This window comes from Macaca thibetana, chromosome 7 (assembly GCF_024542745.1).
Source record: "Macaca thibetana thibetana isolate TM-01 chromosome 7, ASM2454274v1, whole genome shotgun sequence".
Taxonomy (NCBI): Eukaryota; Metazoa; Chordata; class Mammalia; order Primates; family Cercopithecidae; genus Macaca; species Macaca thibetana.
The window spans coordinates 115,981,572-115,997,672 of NC_065584.1; the positions used below are offsets into that span (position 1 = coordinate 115,981,572).

Sequence of the window (16,101 nt, forward strand, 5' to 3'; positions counted from 1 at the left end):
CTCGATCTCCTGACCTCGTGATCCGCCAGCCTCAGCCTCCCAAAGTGCTGGGATTACAGGCATGAGCCACCATGCCCGGCCTCTGGGTGTATTATTAAGGGAAAGATAAGGACCACCTACTGACTGAAAATGTGAACACTATATTTATTTCAACTGAGTGAATCCCCACAAGGAAAAAAATATCAGGAATTTTATGTGCTAGCAAGGAGAAGTTCATTGTGATTTTGCCAGTTAACAATTGCAGCTCACAGCCTGGACTGGGTAGAATGCATCCGTCTGTATGTATATGGTTGTGTGAAGCGAGTCTCATTGCTCTTTAGTTGGGAAAGAATTTTCAGTTAGGTTGGGTGAGGATCACCTCTTGGTTGTTAATCACCTTTGCTAGTGTATTGCTCAAAGTTTATAGTCATTTAACAGCTTTGGCTGGTGAAAATAACATTTATGTTTGATTAAACTCCAGGCAAGTATTTCTATAATTATAAAGTTGTTTTTTTATAGTCCTTTATAATGGCCTTACCTTATTCAGAGATGAAAGGTTGACCTGAAAGGATAAGAAAATTATCAAACTTTCAGATTCAGCTCACATTCAGATCAGTCTTGGGTGTTGTATTGAGTAGATTGTTTGTTTTATTGATTTGTTTTATATTTAATGAAGTGTGATTTATATACAGTAAAATTCTTGTTAGTATACAATTCTATGAGATTTGAATCTTATAGAGTTGTGTAACCACTGCTGCCACCACCCACACAGTCAAGATACACAATGATTCTATCACCCCTAAAAATTCCACCTTCCCCCATTCCGCTTTTTGATACCCACCTCCTCCTAAATTCCCAGTTGTATTAGTTAATTATCCCTCTGCTATAAGGACATACTCGGGACTGGGTAATTTATAAAAGAAAGAGGTTTAATTGACACAGTTCAGCAAGGCTAGGGAGGCTAAGGCCTCAGGAAATTTACAATCATGGCGGAAGGGGAAGTAAACATGTCTTTCTTCACAAGGTGGCAGGAGAGAAAAAAATGAGTGCCCAGTGCAGGGGGAAGCTCCTTATAAAACCATCAGATCTCAGGAGAACTCACTCACTGTCACAAGAACAGGATGGGGAAAAGCGCTCCATGATTCAATTATCTCCACCTGGTCCCCCCCATGACATGTGGGGATTATGGAAATTATAATTCAAGATGAGATTTGGGTGAGGACACAACCAAACCATATCATCAACCATTGACAACCCCTGATTTGTTTTAACGTTTTTTCCCATTCTACCACATCATATGGCCTTTAGAATCTGACTCCTTTCATGTATTAATAGCACAAGGCATTTGAGATTCATTCATGCTGTTATGTGTCTCTGTGGTTCATTCCTTTTTATTGCTGAGTAATGTTTCTATATATATATATACACACTATAGATAGTATTTCATACATATATGTCACAATTTGGTTATCTACTTGAGAGGTGAGGCCAGCTGGACTTCCTGGGTTGAGTGGAGACTAGGGGTACTTTTCTGTCTTACAAGAGGATTGTAAAATGCACCAATCGGGAACTTTTCTGTCTCACAAGAGGATTGTGAAACGCACCAATCGGTGCTCTGTAAAATGCACCAATCAGCACTCTGTAAAACACACCAATCGGCACTCTGTAAAATGCACCAATCAGCAGGATTCTAAAAGTAGCCATTCGTGGGGAGGATTGAAAAAAGGGCACTCTGATAGGACAGAAATAGAATATGGGCGGGAACAATAAGGGAATAAAAGCTGGCGTACCCAGCGCACATCTGCAACTTGCTCCTGTCCTCTTGCACGTTGAGGAGGGTTTGTTTTTTGGCTCTTCACAATTGCCACCACTCACTCTTTGGCTCTGTGCCATGTTTAAGAGCTGTAACACGGCTGGGTACTTTGGCTCACGCCTGTAATTCCAGCACTTTGGGAGGCAGACGCGGGTGGATCACGAGGTCAAGAGATGAGACTATTCTCAGTATCACGGTGAAATCCTGTCTCCCTTAAAAAAAAAAAAAAAAAAAAAAAAAAAGCCGGGCGTGGTGGTGGGCGCCTGTAGTCCCAACTACACGGGAAGCTGAGGCAGGAGAATGGCGTGAACCTGGGAGGTGGAGCTTGCAGTGAGCCAAGACCGCGCCACTGCCTCCAGCCTGGGCGACAGAGTGAGACTCGGTCTCGAAAAAGAGCTGTAACACTCACTGCGAAGGTCTGGCCTCATTCTTGAAGTCAGCGAGACCACGAACCAACTGGCAGTAGCCAACTCCAGACATATAATCACAAGGTGATGGACATTTGGGCTATTTCCGGAGTTTTGCGATCATGAAAAGCTGCTTTAAACATTTGTGTACAGGTTTTTGTGTGAAGATAAGTTTTCATTTCACTTGGGTAATACCTAGCAGTGAGATTACAGGGTCATATGGTAAGTCCATGTTTAACTTTAAAAGAAACGAACTGTTTTTCAGCGTGGCTTTACCAGTTTACTTTCCTACAAGCAAGATGTGAGAGTGTCTGTTGCACCATGTCTTTGCTAGCAGTTGGTGTTGTCAGTTTTTTAGCCGTTCTAGTAGGTGTGTAGTGGTATGTCCTGTGGTTTTAATATGCACTTCCCTGGCAGATAATGGTAAATTATGTTGAGCTTCTTCCCATTTGCCGTGTTGGCCCAAGTTTCTGTCTGCTATCAGAATTCTACTTTAAAATTTTTCTAGCTAGGCACAGTGGCACATGCCTGTAATCATAGCACTTTGGGAGGCTGAGGTAGGCAGATTTCCTGCACTCAGGAGTTCAAGACCAGCAACATTATGCAACCTTGTTTCTACTAAAAATATAAAAATTAGCCGGCTGTGGTGGTGCACGTCTGTAGTCCCAGCTACTCGGGAGGCTGAGACGTGAGAATTGCTTGAGGCTGGGAGGTGGAGGTTGCAGTGGGCTGAAATTGCACCACTGCACTCCAGCCTGAGTGACAGAGTGAGACTCTGTCTCAAAACAAAAAAAATTCCTTTAACATTTCTTATGTTATTATATGTTAATAATACAGATTTTCTAGTAATAAATTGTGTCAATGTTTATCTGAAAAAGTCTTTATTTCATTTTTATTTTTGTAAGATATTTTTGCTGGGTATAGAATTCAAAGGTGGGAGCTTTGTTTTTTCTGCACTTTAAAAATGTTATGCCTCTGGCCTACAGAGATTCTTTTTTTTTTTTTTTTAGATGGAGTGTTGCTCTGTCACCTAGGCTGGAGGGAGGTGGCATGATCTCGGCTCACTGTAACCTCTGCCTCCCAAGCGATTCTCATGCGTCAGCATCCTGAGTAGCTGGGATTATAGGCATGCACCACGGGCACCCAGCTAATTTTTGTATTTTTACTAGAGACAGAGTTTTGCCATGTTGGCCAGGTGGTGTCATACTCCTGGCCTCAAGTGATCCACCCACCTTGACCTCCCCAAGTGCTGGGATTACAGGTGTGGGCCACCGCACCCGGACTTTTTTTTTTTTTTTTTTTTTTCCTAATTTTAGCATTTTCATTTGATTTTTTCTCATAGTTTATATTTTTTAGTTGAAATTCCTCATCTGTTCATGTACATTGTCAACTTTTCCACAAGCCTTTAATGTATTAATCATAGTTATCTTAAATGTCCTGTCTGACAGTTCCAACATCCGGTCATACCTAAGTCTGGCTCTGCTGATTGCTCTGTTTCTTGACTGGGAATTGCTTTTTTTTTTTTTTTTTCTTGTGTGTCTTGTAATTTTTAGTTGAAAGCCAAACATGGTGTGTTGCACAGTAAAGGCTAAAGGGAATGGTGTTTTGCATAGAGATGGTAACATATCCTCTTCTGTTGGGCTTTTAGTGTGGGGAGCTGAGTCAATATAAGCAATGCCTGAGTTGGACATGGGCTCTGTTGTTGCTATGGTTACTTTTGGTGAACCACAAGATTCAAAATTCTCTAGTTTTACCTTGTGCATAGATGAGGGTTGTGCTGCCAGAGAGTTTTCCCTGTTACACTATCAGCTGTAGTCCTGTGGTCCTGTGTCTCAAAGAGAAAGGGCACATGGAAAAAGCTGAGGCTGCTGGAGGGATGAAGAACCGAGGCCATCATCACGCTCTACCAAAGGTGCTTTTTCAGTTGTGTTTTTTTTCAGAGTCACTTTAGAATCCTTTCAATTTAGGATCATTTGATGTTTGTTGAGATGGTGCAGCAGCATTTCAGAACCTGTTTACAAATCATTTGACAACAGCAATGATTAGAAACGGAGATAGAAACAACATAACCAATGCAAAGTATCCCTCTTTTTGTCAAAACTCAAGGCATGAGACTAGGTTTCACTGTATGCATTATCCCACTTTGGACAATGAGTTGGCTTGTCCTTGAATTTTACATAAGGAACTTTCATTGATCCAGCTGCAACAGGAGGTACTAGGACACAAATATCACCTTGCTCGGCTAGTGTATAATCAAAGGCAATTCTGTTGTCTAGTAACACTTCATCAAGAAAGTTCAGGCTCATTTTTTTAAGCCTATAGTGCAAATATAGTTGTATTTGAAATGATTACCATGGCAATAGAGATTTTGTGTACCGCAAGATAAGGAAAGATACCTTACACAGAAATATAGATCTCACCATCTCTAATTCCTCCAAATAGATTTGCATTCCACTGAGAGCATCAGACGGGTGTAAAACATCCTTGATAGAAATGGGGAATTTAAAAATTCATGTAAGTTCTTATTAATGCAAGTCTTTCCACAAGTTAAAAACTGACCAGATTCAGTGTAGCTCTTATATGAAATCTTTCTGTCAAAGCGTATGTTCTACTTTCAGTATACAATGAATGTTAATTGTTTAATATATATGAATTCTGCAACTGCACAAATATGTTTGCCTTCGTCTATGTAGTATTGGCACAAAATTTGGTAATTGGTCCAACTTTTAGTTTTCAGTTTTGATTTGGGTCTGATGAGATTTTCCATGATATAAATGCTAAAATTTGAGAAATTTTACCGTTAGTCACAGAATTTAGTGTACAATTACAAAAATTTAGGTGGAAACATAAAAAACAATTAGAGCAAACCTGATCAGTTTCTCAGTTCAAACTTTGGAAAAGATTTTAGGCCTTGGATGGGTCTAATATTTAAGTTAAGTATAATTATAGCAATATTATAAATATTTAAGATAAGTATAGTTATGCTGATGTGTATAAATGAAATATGTTCAATCCACATGATTGAACAGGACAAGTTAGCATCATAAGCTTGGAAATCTTGAGCAGAAATGTGGAATGCTTGATATCCAGTAATAAGGGATACATTAGAGGTCAGAGATGCATTTAAAAATCCAGACTCTTTTTAATTTCCTGGAGCTTTACACTCTTAGATGGAAAATGCCCTGGTAAGCATAAGCTCTCCCTGGACCACGTGTATTAAGGACAAGAATAAAAAACATGTGTAAGGCCGGGCGCGGTGGCTCAAGCCTGTAATCCCAGCACTTTGGGAGGCCGAGATGGGCGGATCACAAGGTCAGGAGATCGAGACCATCCTGGCTAATACGGTGAAACCCCGTCTCTACTAAAAAAATACAAAAAACTAGCCGAGTGAGGTGGCAGGCGCCTGTAGTCCCAGCTACTTGGGAGGCTGAGGCAGGAGAATGGCATAAACCCGGGAGGCGGAGCTTGCAGTGAGCTGGGATCGGGCCACTGCACTCCAGCCTGGGCAACAGAGCGAGACTCTGTCTCAAAAAAAAAAAAAAAAAGAAAAAAGAAAAAAAAATGAGTAAGTCATTGTTGGTATATATATTAGTCCATTTTCACACTGCTATAAAAGAACTGCCCGAGACTGGGTAACTTAGAAAGGAAAGAGGTTTACTTGACTCACAGTTCAGCATGGCTGTGGGGAGGCCTCAGGAAACTTACAGTCATGGCGGAAGGCAAAGGGGAAGCAAGGCACCTTCTTCACAAGGTGGAAGGAAGGAGAAGGAATGCAGGAGGAACTACCAAACACTTATCAAATCATCGGATCTCGTGACATCTCACTCACTATCATGAGAACAGCATTGGGGAAACTGCCCCATGATTCAATTACCTCCACCTGGTCTCTCCCTTGATATGTGGGGATTATGGGGATTATGACTCAAGATGAGATTTTGGGTGGGACACAGCCAAACTGTATCAGTGTACTATCAGCAGTTTAAATCGGCAAAAAGGAATCCAAGTCAATATAAGGATTAGAGACAGAAGCAAGAAACAAGAAGAAAAGAGAAAGAAAATAATATTTGTGGTTTTGGTCATTGGGTCTTATTCTGATGATCTTGAGTGGAAGCTACTTCAAGTACATCAATGTGGTGCCAAGTACTTGGATCCAAGGATACACACCTCAGAGTTTTACTGTTATCTGTTATTAACAGCCTTTGTTATGGGATCTTTTGGGTGTCGTTTTTCTGGCCAGAAGCCTCTGTAGTTGGTGGTACCTTTGTCTGACTTTTGATCTGGTCGATTCAGCTTGTTCCTCCCACTCGGCCTGGCAGGCTGCACTTGGCTCATGCTACCAGCCTGGATCCACCCCTGCCAAGGGTGAGCCAGGTGTGGAGTCCAAGATGTGTGAGCAAGTGAGCATGGGGTCAGGCCACTGCACACAGTCAAGCAGGCCGGCTCCTGAAGTAGCAGGGGCAGTTTCCAGGTACCAGCACAGGCAGCAGCTCTCTGCAAGGCTGCAGCTGGACCAGGCACACTGCAAGCAGCTTTGGCTGGCACTGGGGGGAATGCAGTGACACCTGGAAGCTCAGAGACTCCAAGAACTGCAGGGCCTCAAAGAGGGAGTCACAACCCTGGCTTGGGGAGCTCCCAGGTCTGGGCTCCCCAGAGGGCCTCAACTCTTCTCTCTCACTCTTCACCTGCAATGTGGAGAGCAAGGGGCATGTTTCAGCCCTGTTTGTGTTACAGCACTTCTAGACTTGCCATTCAGCGCCCTGAGTTCTTGTCCTGCAACCAAGAAGAATGAAGCATGCAGACAAGTGGAGGGTGAACAAGATAGAGCTTTATTGAGCAGTAGAATAGCTCAGGGACCCACTGTGGGTAATGCCTTTCTGCAGCCAGGGTGTCCTGATGAGTGTTCAGCCCTCAGCAGAGAGGAGGAGGCCCTGGGATGGGTGGTCCCTCTCTGCTGGCAGGTTGTCCTGTCATCTCCACAACTCTTAGCAGAAAGGAGGCCCTGGAGTGTGTTGCTCGTCTCTGCAGCTAGTTCATTGCTGGAGTGGGAAGGCCCTCTCTGCGGCTGGTCATCCCATTGTCTCTCCTGCTCTGGCTGAGCCTGGGGCTTTTATGGGCCTCTGAGTGGGGAAGTGCCTTCTGATTGTTCCATGGGCAGCCATGGGCGGGCCCAGGAAAAAGCACCATGAGTTTCCCCCTCCAGTCCACAGGACTGACAGCCTGGCTTCCAGGCTTTAGGCCTTCTCCAGCCTGAAGGCGGGGCTTCACTGGGGACCCACCCCCTTCCACCCAGGAACCTGTCTCCTGCTGCTGTCCATGGTGCCCAGGCTGCTTGAACTAAGGGGCACCTGCAGACCAGTACTAAACTGCCCTCAGTTCCTCCTTGGCTTCCCCTCCCATGCTCACGGTGCCCAAATCCTGTAGGGGGCTGAGGTGGTAGGGAGCTGGTGTGTTGGTGATGCCCCGAGTGTATATACACTCAGCTGGGCTGTGACAGTGCCCAGGCTTGGCCCCAACCATGCTCCAAGATCAGAGCGGGTGCTGAGCTGGGAGAGGCCAGGCATCGGAGCAGACACCCCTGAGCCTGTGGAGACAGGAGGCCTTCCCAGGCCCCCAAGGGTGCAGACTGCAGAGACACCCAGGTCTTGTGCCTGGGAGGGCAGCTGCAGAGGTACCCTGGGGAAAGCAGGGCTCTTGCCTGCTCCAGGAATGGGAGGCCCGGGCCTGCCTCTTTGTGGTGGCTGGCATCTTGGCAGCTGCCATCCTAGATGGGCCGCTTCTGCCATCACCTTCCCAGGATCCTTTCCAGAATGTCTCTAGAGAATATTTCCAGTTGGTGTCTTTTCCAGAGTACCTAATATCTAGGTTGAAGGAGTGTAGAGGTTCTGAAGGTGAAGTTTTTGAAAATCTAGTTTGCACTCATGGAAGATAAGAATGATTATTGAATTTCTCTTTAACAGTATTTATCTAGGTCTGCCTGAAGCAAGGTCCAATCAATTACGAGTGGTAAAACTTACAGGTGCATGGGTCTTCTAGTTGTTAATTCATAAGGTTACAGTCTATAAGTTCCAGAACAGGCTGACCTGATGGCCACTAGGGGTAAAATTCTCAGCCACGGATGTTTAAGAGCTGCGGATAACCAGTTTTATTATTTTTATTTTTTAGAGACAGAGATCTCTATCTGTTGCCCAGGCTGGCATGCAGTAGTGCAATCATAGCTCACTACGGTCTCAAGCTCCTGGACTCAAGCAATCCTCCCACCTGAGCCTCCCAAGTAGTTCGGACTACAGGTGCATGACATCATCCCTGGCTAAGGTATTGTACTTTGTTTTATTTTTTTTGGAAACAGGGTCTTGCTGTGTTGCTCAGGCTGCTTTTGAACTCCTGTCTTTAAGCAATCCTCCTGCCTCAGAAGCAGGACAGAAAGCAAGAAGCAATAATAAAGAAAAATGAAAAACTCCCGAGTAGCTGGGATCATAGGCACACATCACCACCAATTTAAGTTGTGTACCTACATTTGTACCTGGAAACTGTAGAGAGTAAGGGTAACAAGACTTTTTCTGAGATGGAGTCTCACTCTGTTACCCAAGCTGGACTGCAATGGCGTGATCTTGGCTTACTGCAACCTCTGCCTCCCAGTGACTCTCCTGTCTCAGCCTCCCGAGTAGCTGGGACTATAGGTGTGTACCACCACACCTGGCTAATTTTTGTATTTTTAATAGAGATGGGGTTTCACCATGTTGTCCAGGCTGGTCTTGAACTCCTGATCTCGGCTCACTGCAACTTCCACCTCCCAGGTTCAATCGATTCTCCTGCCTCAGCCTCCGAGTAGATGGGATTACAGGCACACATCACCAGGCCTGTCTAGTTTTTGTATTTTTAGTAGAGACAGGGTTTCACCATGTTGGTCAGGCTGGTCTCGAACTCCTGACCTCAGGTGATCCACCCACCTCAGCCTCTCAAAGTGCTGAGATTATGGGAGTAAGCCATCGTGCCCGGCCCAGTGTTTCTGTTTCTTGAATCTAAGGCTACTCTGTCTGAAATAAATTGTATGTAAAAAATCTATTCATGTTTTTACATTTCCTTCATAATAAATAACTCCTAAGAACAAGGAGAAAAGTGCACTTCCTTTGTTTAATAGCTGCCAATGCACTCCCGTTGCCTTCTTTATTATCGCTTGTACTATGTGCCTTCACTTTTAATTGTATGCCTCTTTTGGGAGCATCAATGCTTCTGACAAATCTATTTTTTTCTCCATTTTTTTAGGCCTCCCTGGTGAGGTCAGCTATTCCTTCAGTTTATAGCATCACTAAATTATATACAACACCAAAGGCATAATAGCTCTGTGTGTATGTGTGTGTGTTTGTGTGTGTATATGTGTCCCTTTTGACAGCAGCTCTGGTAAGGGCTACTAGTTCTACTGTTTGAGCTGGCTCAACTTTGGGTGAAAGGTTATCATCTAGTACAGTTTTTTTGTTTTTTTGTTTGTTTTTGTTTGTTTGTTTGCTTTCGCTCTTGTTGCCCAGGCTGGAGTACAATGGCGCGGTCTCAGCTCACTGCAACCTCCGCCTCCCTAGTTCAAGCAATTTTCCTGCCTCAGCCTCCCAAGTAGCTGGGACTACAGGTACATGCCACCATGCCCAGCTAATTTTTTGTATTTTTAGTAGAAATGGGGTTTCACCATGTTGGCCAGGCTGGTCTTGAACACCTGACCTCAGGTCATCTGCCCACCTCAGCCTCCCAAAGTGCTTGGATTACAGGCATGAGCCATTGTGCTTGGCCCTAATACAGTTTTATGTAGTCACTGCATAACTTCAATGGTGTTGACCTTGATCATTTAAAAAGAACACTGGCTCCAGATTCTCTAGGAGAACATCAACTAGATCTTTCTTGAAGATACTCGACTTCATGTTTGCCGTGCTATAGTCCTGGGGCTCTTCCTCAGGTGGTGGAAGCAATACTGCAAGACTGAGATGCTAACACTGACACATGGTAGGTAACATGAGAAACCAACAACAGCAGCCAGCCTGAGCTAATGGGCTTGCAGAGCAGTGCTGGCTGTTGCTTGTCAGTAGTAAGGACTGAACAGCCTGTGCAACTCATGGAGTTAATGGTGCGACAAGGATAATATCCACAGAAGCACTGACTGTTTTGCAACCACTATTATGGCACATAACACGGAAGAAAACCCTAGTCACTGAGTCTATACAAGTGCCTAAATCAGGAGTGGTTTCTGGTACTTCCCATGTTGTTGAGGTAAAGCCTCTTTTTGGTACCCCGTGGCACCTCATTTTTGTTTCAGCTCAAGGAAATGTGCCAAACGGGCGTAAGGTAAATGATGATGTTGTTGTTCAGGTAGAGCTGGTTTTGGGGTCTGCTGTGATTTAGATTTCAAAGTGACAAGGTCAGTTTCATCAAGGAAGTTTTCTGGTTGCGTGTTTTTGGTAAGTTCATGGAGGAGTCAAGTTGTGTTGGAAAAATTGAGAATCCACTGCTTTTCATACCTCTCAAGTTTCCCAAATCCTATGAGTGTCTTATTTTTGGGTAGAGTGTGCCTGTTGGTGGAGAGGTCACCTCCTGAATCATGTCCCACCTCTTGGAAAAGTGGTCATTTTTAGCCACTTGCTCCTTTAAAAGTGGATTGAGTCCTCTTGAGGGTTTTCCGGGAGAGGTATATATGAGGCAAAGTCTCCTTGAAGGGGTGGCATGGCCATAGACGTACTCGGGAATCTCTCATTGACTTGTCCTCAATGACCACACTTGAGCATACTTTCACCCTAGAGAAAAGCACCCACGTTGGGTACCAGATGAAGGGGTGGCCTGCCCCTCCACACCTGTGGGTGTTCCTTATCAGGTGGGATGAGAGACTGAGAAAAGAAAAAGACACAGAGACTAAGTATAGAGAAAGAAAAGTGGGCCCGGGGGACCAGTGCTCAGCATAGGGAGGACCCACGCTGGCACTGGTCTCTGAGTTCCCTCAGTATTTATTGATCATTATCTCTCCCATCTCGGAGAGGGGGATGTGGCAGGACAATAGGGTAATCGTGGGGAGAGGGTCAGCAGGAAAACATGTAAACAAAGGTCTCTGTGTCATAAACAAGGTTAAGAAAAGGTGCTGTGCTTTGTTGTGCACGTACACAAACATTTTAGTGCATTAAAGAGCAGTATTGCTGCTAGTATCCAGCCTTAAGGTGGTTTTCTCCTATCTCAGTAAATAGAACATACAATCAGGATTTACACCGAGACATTCCATTGCCCAGGGATGAGCAGGAGACAGATGCCTTTCTCTTATCACAACTGGAAAGAGGACTTCCTCTTTTACTAATCCTCCTCAGCACAGACCCTTTACGGGTGTTGGGCTGGGGGCGGTCAGGTCTTTCCCTTCCCACAAGGCCATATCTCAGGCTATCACATGGGGAGAAACCTTGGACAATACCTGGTTTTCCTAGGCAGAGGTCCCTGTTGCCTTCCGCAGTGTATTGTGTCCCTGTGTACTTGATATTAGAGAATGGTGATGACTTTTAACAAGCATACTGCCTTCAAGCACTTTTTTAACAAAGCACATTCTGCATAGCCCTCAATCCATTAAACCTTGAGTCAACACAGCACGTGTTTCTGCGAGCACAGGGTTAGGGCTGGGGTTACAGATTAATAGCATCTCAAGGCAGAAGAGTTTTTCTTAGTACAGAACAAAATGGAGTCTCTTATGTCTACTTCCTCTACATAGACACAGTAACAGTCTGATCTTTCTTTTCCCCACATCTTCTATATTGAATGAAATTGTAACCTTTCAGGAGTATGTCCTTTAAATCATGATTTAAAGACTGGAAGGAATCTAAGGTGTTTCTGAGGTATTATTGCCCAAATATCTGTATACTGTTAGTCATTCCAAATAAAGAAAATACCTATCGATTATCTTTATTTACAGAGATACCAAAGAAGGCTGAGAAAGGTCTTCCACAGTGAACTATTTGCCTGTGAGTGAAACTAGAGATAGAATAGCATTAGAATGCGGCACTGTGGGAAACCTAGAAATAACTTTAGGGATGTTTCTTAAGTCTTGAACAAATGAACATCCCATCCTTTTCCATTAGGTTTGTAAAAAGGCAATACATAGACTTTTGTGAGACACTTTTGATTTAAGAATGTATAATTGGTTTTATTCCTTGAATAACTTCTGCTTTCAGCGGACATTAGAGTAGCTCAGGCAAGGACTTAAGAGGATCTACCCGTGTGTTTTTAGGCTCCATTCCTATTGTATGTCCTCCATTAACAGAGCTTTTGCTCATAAATTGCAATGTACCAGCCGGAGTGAGTTATCTACAGTTTCAAGAGTCATGGTCTAGGCAAGTTTAGGAAAGTCAAGTGTTGAAATAGCATGCCATGAAATTGGGTTTCTAGTAGTTCTTTACTTTCCAAGAATGATCTTTCAGGTGGGCACTTAATCCTGTAGCTGCATTTATATAAAGGGCCTCTGCCAGGTGGGTGGAGAGGCATGAAACCACGGAGGAGAAAACAGTGTTTTCTTCTGTTAGTCCTCATATGGTGGTCAAGGCTATGGATAGAAAAGTGGGTTTGAAATACCCACTGTAGTAACCCATTGATTTCTCTGAGTGACTGTTTTATTGCAGTAGGGTTCAGGATAGACAGAGTGGCCCTTGTGTCAACTAGAAGTAGGCCTTTGTGTCTCTTTATGTCTATAGATATGGTAGGCCATGTCCTAAAAGTGCCTCCATGCCCCAAGATTTCCGCCCCTGGTTATTCCATCAAATGTTCATCTAGGTACTGCTGACAAGGGATTTTGCAGTTATAATTAAGGTCCCAAATCAGCTGAACTTAAGATTCACAGATTAACCTGTGAGATTATCCATGTGAGCCTAATCTAATTACACAAGTCCTTAAATGTAGAGGACTTTCCCTAGCTGATGGGAGTAGAGGCAGGTAGAAGAGAAGGCAGAAGGGGAAAGAGCCCAAGCACAAGAAGGAACTGAAGTGCCATCACTAGTTTGAAGACACAGACGGCCTCTGAGGACAGTGGCTCTTCACCCCTAGCTGACAACCAGAAAGGAAACAAGTTCCCCAGTCCTACAACTGCATAGAACGGAACTCTGCCAGCATCCCGAGTCAGCATGAAATGGGTTATTCCTCGAGCCTTCTGATTAAAAACCCAGCCTGGCCAGCACCTCAATGTCAGCCTCGTGAGACCTTGAGCAGAGAAGCTAGTCAAACCACCTGGACTTCTGACCTCCAGAATGGTGAGGTGATCAACGGGTGCTGTTTTAAGCTGCTAATTTTGAGGTAATTTGTTAGGCATCAGTAGAAAGCTAATACAATCAATGATTTCTTTTCTTCTGAATGAGACAATAGAAGACATAGCTGAGCACTCTTATGGCCTTTGGAATTATGCCAGCGAGAGCTCTGTTGGCTACAACCAGCCTTTTGCTTTCAAGACAAGACCAAAAGCATAAATCTGACATTTGCCCTGCTTCCAGTGTGACCTGCTGCAGTCAGGAAAAACCTCACATATTTCACTCTGAAATAAATCACGTTTTATTCTAGTACCCCAAATCAATAAAATACTGAGCATTTCCCACAAAACTATTATGTCTTTCAGAAATATGGTAATCAGAGCTGGGCGCAGTGACTCATGCCTGTAATCCCAGCATTTGGGAGGCCGAAACTCTGTCTCTACTAAAAAAGTAAAAAAAATTGGCCAAGCCTGGTGGCAGGCACCTGTAGTCCCAGCTACTTGGGAGGCTGAGGCAGGAGAATGGCATGAACCCGGGAGGCGGAGCTTGCAGTGAGCCGAGATCACGCCACTGCACTCCAACCTGGGTGACAGAGTGAGACTCCGTCTCTACATAAATAAATAAATAAATAAGGTAATCACATGAGAAAATGACTGGTTCCCCACCACGAACAAGCTACTGTAATGTGGCAACTTTGATGAGGTGGCAGGGAGGTGTCGTTGCTGTGGTTTTCAACATTCGTGCTTTATGATTTAATGGGTAAAGGCTCCTGATATCTGCCTTGCATTCTTTGCCTCTTCTTTTCAAAATACTTTCGCCTTTGAGTCCTCCTTTGATGCTGGATACATTTTTCCAAAGTCCTTGCTGTTAGCAGGGTCTACATCTATTTTCTTTCACCAATTAGACTTAATTCTAGGTTAACTGAGAAACAGAATTGTCACATGTCTCATCATCCCTGGCTTTAAGGTTTGGAGTGAGCTCTGCAAATTGGAGGGCCATGGATTTCTTTTCTTTTCCGTATGCTCCATTTCGAAGTATTCTCTGCTAATGTCCTGCTGTAGTATGCATTTGGTGTTCCTCTAAGTTTGCAGTCTCACAGTGAACTCAATTTCTTTCTCTTTTTTCAGAGATAGCACCTCGCCATGTTTCCCGGTCTGGTCTTGAACTCCTGGGCTCAAGCAATCTTCTTGCCTTGGCCTCCCAGAGAGCTGGAATTATGGGATTACAAACATGAGTTACCATGCCTGGCTGATCCCAATTTCTTCTGACTGGGTTAGTAATTTTGGGACTCACTTCTTTCCTTTTCTTTTTTGGAGATGGAGTCTTGGAGTCTTGCTCTGTCGGCCAGCCAGGATGGAGTGCAGTGGTGCGATCTTGGCTCACTGCAACCGCCACCTCCCAAGTTCAAGCAGTTCTCCTACTTCAGCCTCCCAAGTAACTGGGACTGCAGGCACTTGCTGCCATGCCTGGCTAATTTTATGTATGTTAGTAGAGATGGGGTTTCACCATGTTGCCTAGGCTGGTCTTGAACTCCTGAGCTCAGGCAATCTGCCTGCCTCGGCCTCCGAAAGTACTGGGATTACAGGCCTGAGCCGCCGCGACTGGCCAGGACTCACTTCTATGATGACGAATTCAGGCAGAACCCTTTGAGTGTTTACTTCCCTGTCTATATTATATGACTCCTTTCAATAACTGGCTTTATTAAGATATCACTTATATACTGGGCAATCTGCCCATGTAAAGTGCACAATTAAATGGCTTTTAGTATATGTTCATAGAGTTATCACACAATCCATTTTAGAACGTTTTTATTTTCCCAAGGAGGAACTCTGCATCCCTTTGTCATTATCCCATCAGCCCTTGGCAAACAGTAATCTACTTTCTATCTGTAAAGACCTGCCACTTCTGGGCATATCACAAAAGTAAAATCATAGAACGTATGGTCTTTTGGAACGAGTTTCCTTCAGTTAGCATACTGTTTCCAGGGTTCATTCATGCTGAAGCATATATCAGTGGTTCATTTATTCTTCTTGACAAATGATATCCAACAAAATGTATACCACATTTTATTTTATTCATACATCGGTTGGTGGACATTTGGGTTGTTTCCACTTTTTGGATATTATGAATAATGCTGCTTTGAACATTCATGTACAAGCTTTTATGCAGGCATATGTTTTTATTTATCTTCAGTATACGCCTACAAATGGAATTACTGGGGTATATGGTAACCATTTGAGGAACGGCCAGTCTGTTCTCCAAAGTGACTGTACCAATTTACAATCTCATCAGTAGTGTATGAGAGTTACAATTCCTTCACATCTTTTTCTTTCTTTCTTTTCTTTCTTTTTTTTTTTTTTTTTTTTTTTTTTTTTTTCGAGACAGAGTCCCGCTCTGTTGCCCAGGCTGGAGTGCAGAGGCTGCGATCTCGGCTCACTGCAAGCTCTGCCTCCCAGGTTCACGCTGTTCTCCTGCCTCAGCCTCCCAGGTAGCTGGGACTACAGGCGCCCACCACCACGCCCGGATAAGTTTTTAGTAGAGACGGGGTTTCACCGTGTTAGCCAGGATGGTCTCGATCTCCTGACCTTGTGATCCACCCACCTCGACCTCCTAAAGTGCTGCGATTACAGGCCTGAGCCACCGCGCCCGGCCCCTT

The 16,101-nt window shown here is 44.1% G+C and overlaps 1 long non-coding RNA gene across 1 annotated transcript in view; it reads left to right on the top strand.

Moving 5' to 3' along the window:
- Nucleotides 1-16,101, top strand: part of LOC126960129 (uncharacterized) — a 39,814-nt gene that overhangs the window by 16,013 nt on the left and 7,700 nt on the right. Inside the window, exons 3-4 of the long non-coding RNA XR_007727732.1 lie at nucleotides 8,362-8,511; nucleotides 14,573-14,717. This is a non-coding gene — a long non-coding RNA (uncharacterized LOC126960129). The remainder of the gene's footprint in view (nucleotides 1-8,361; nucleotides 8,512-14,572; nucleotides 14,718-16,101) is intronic.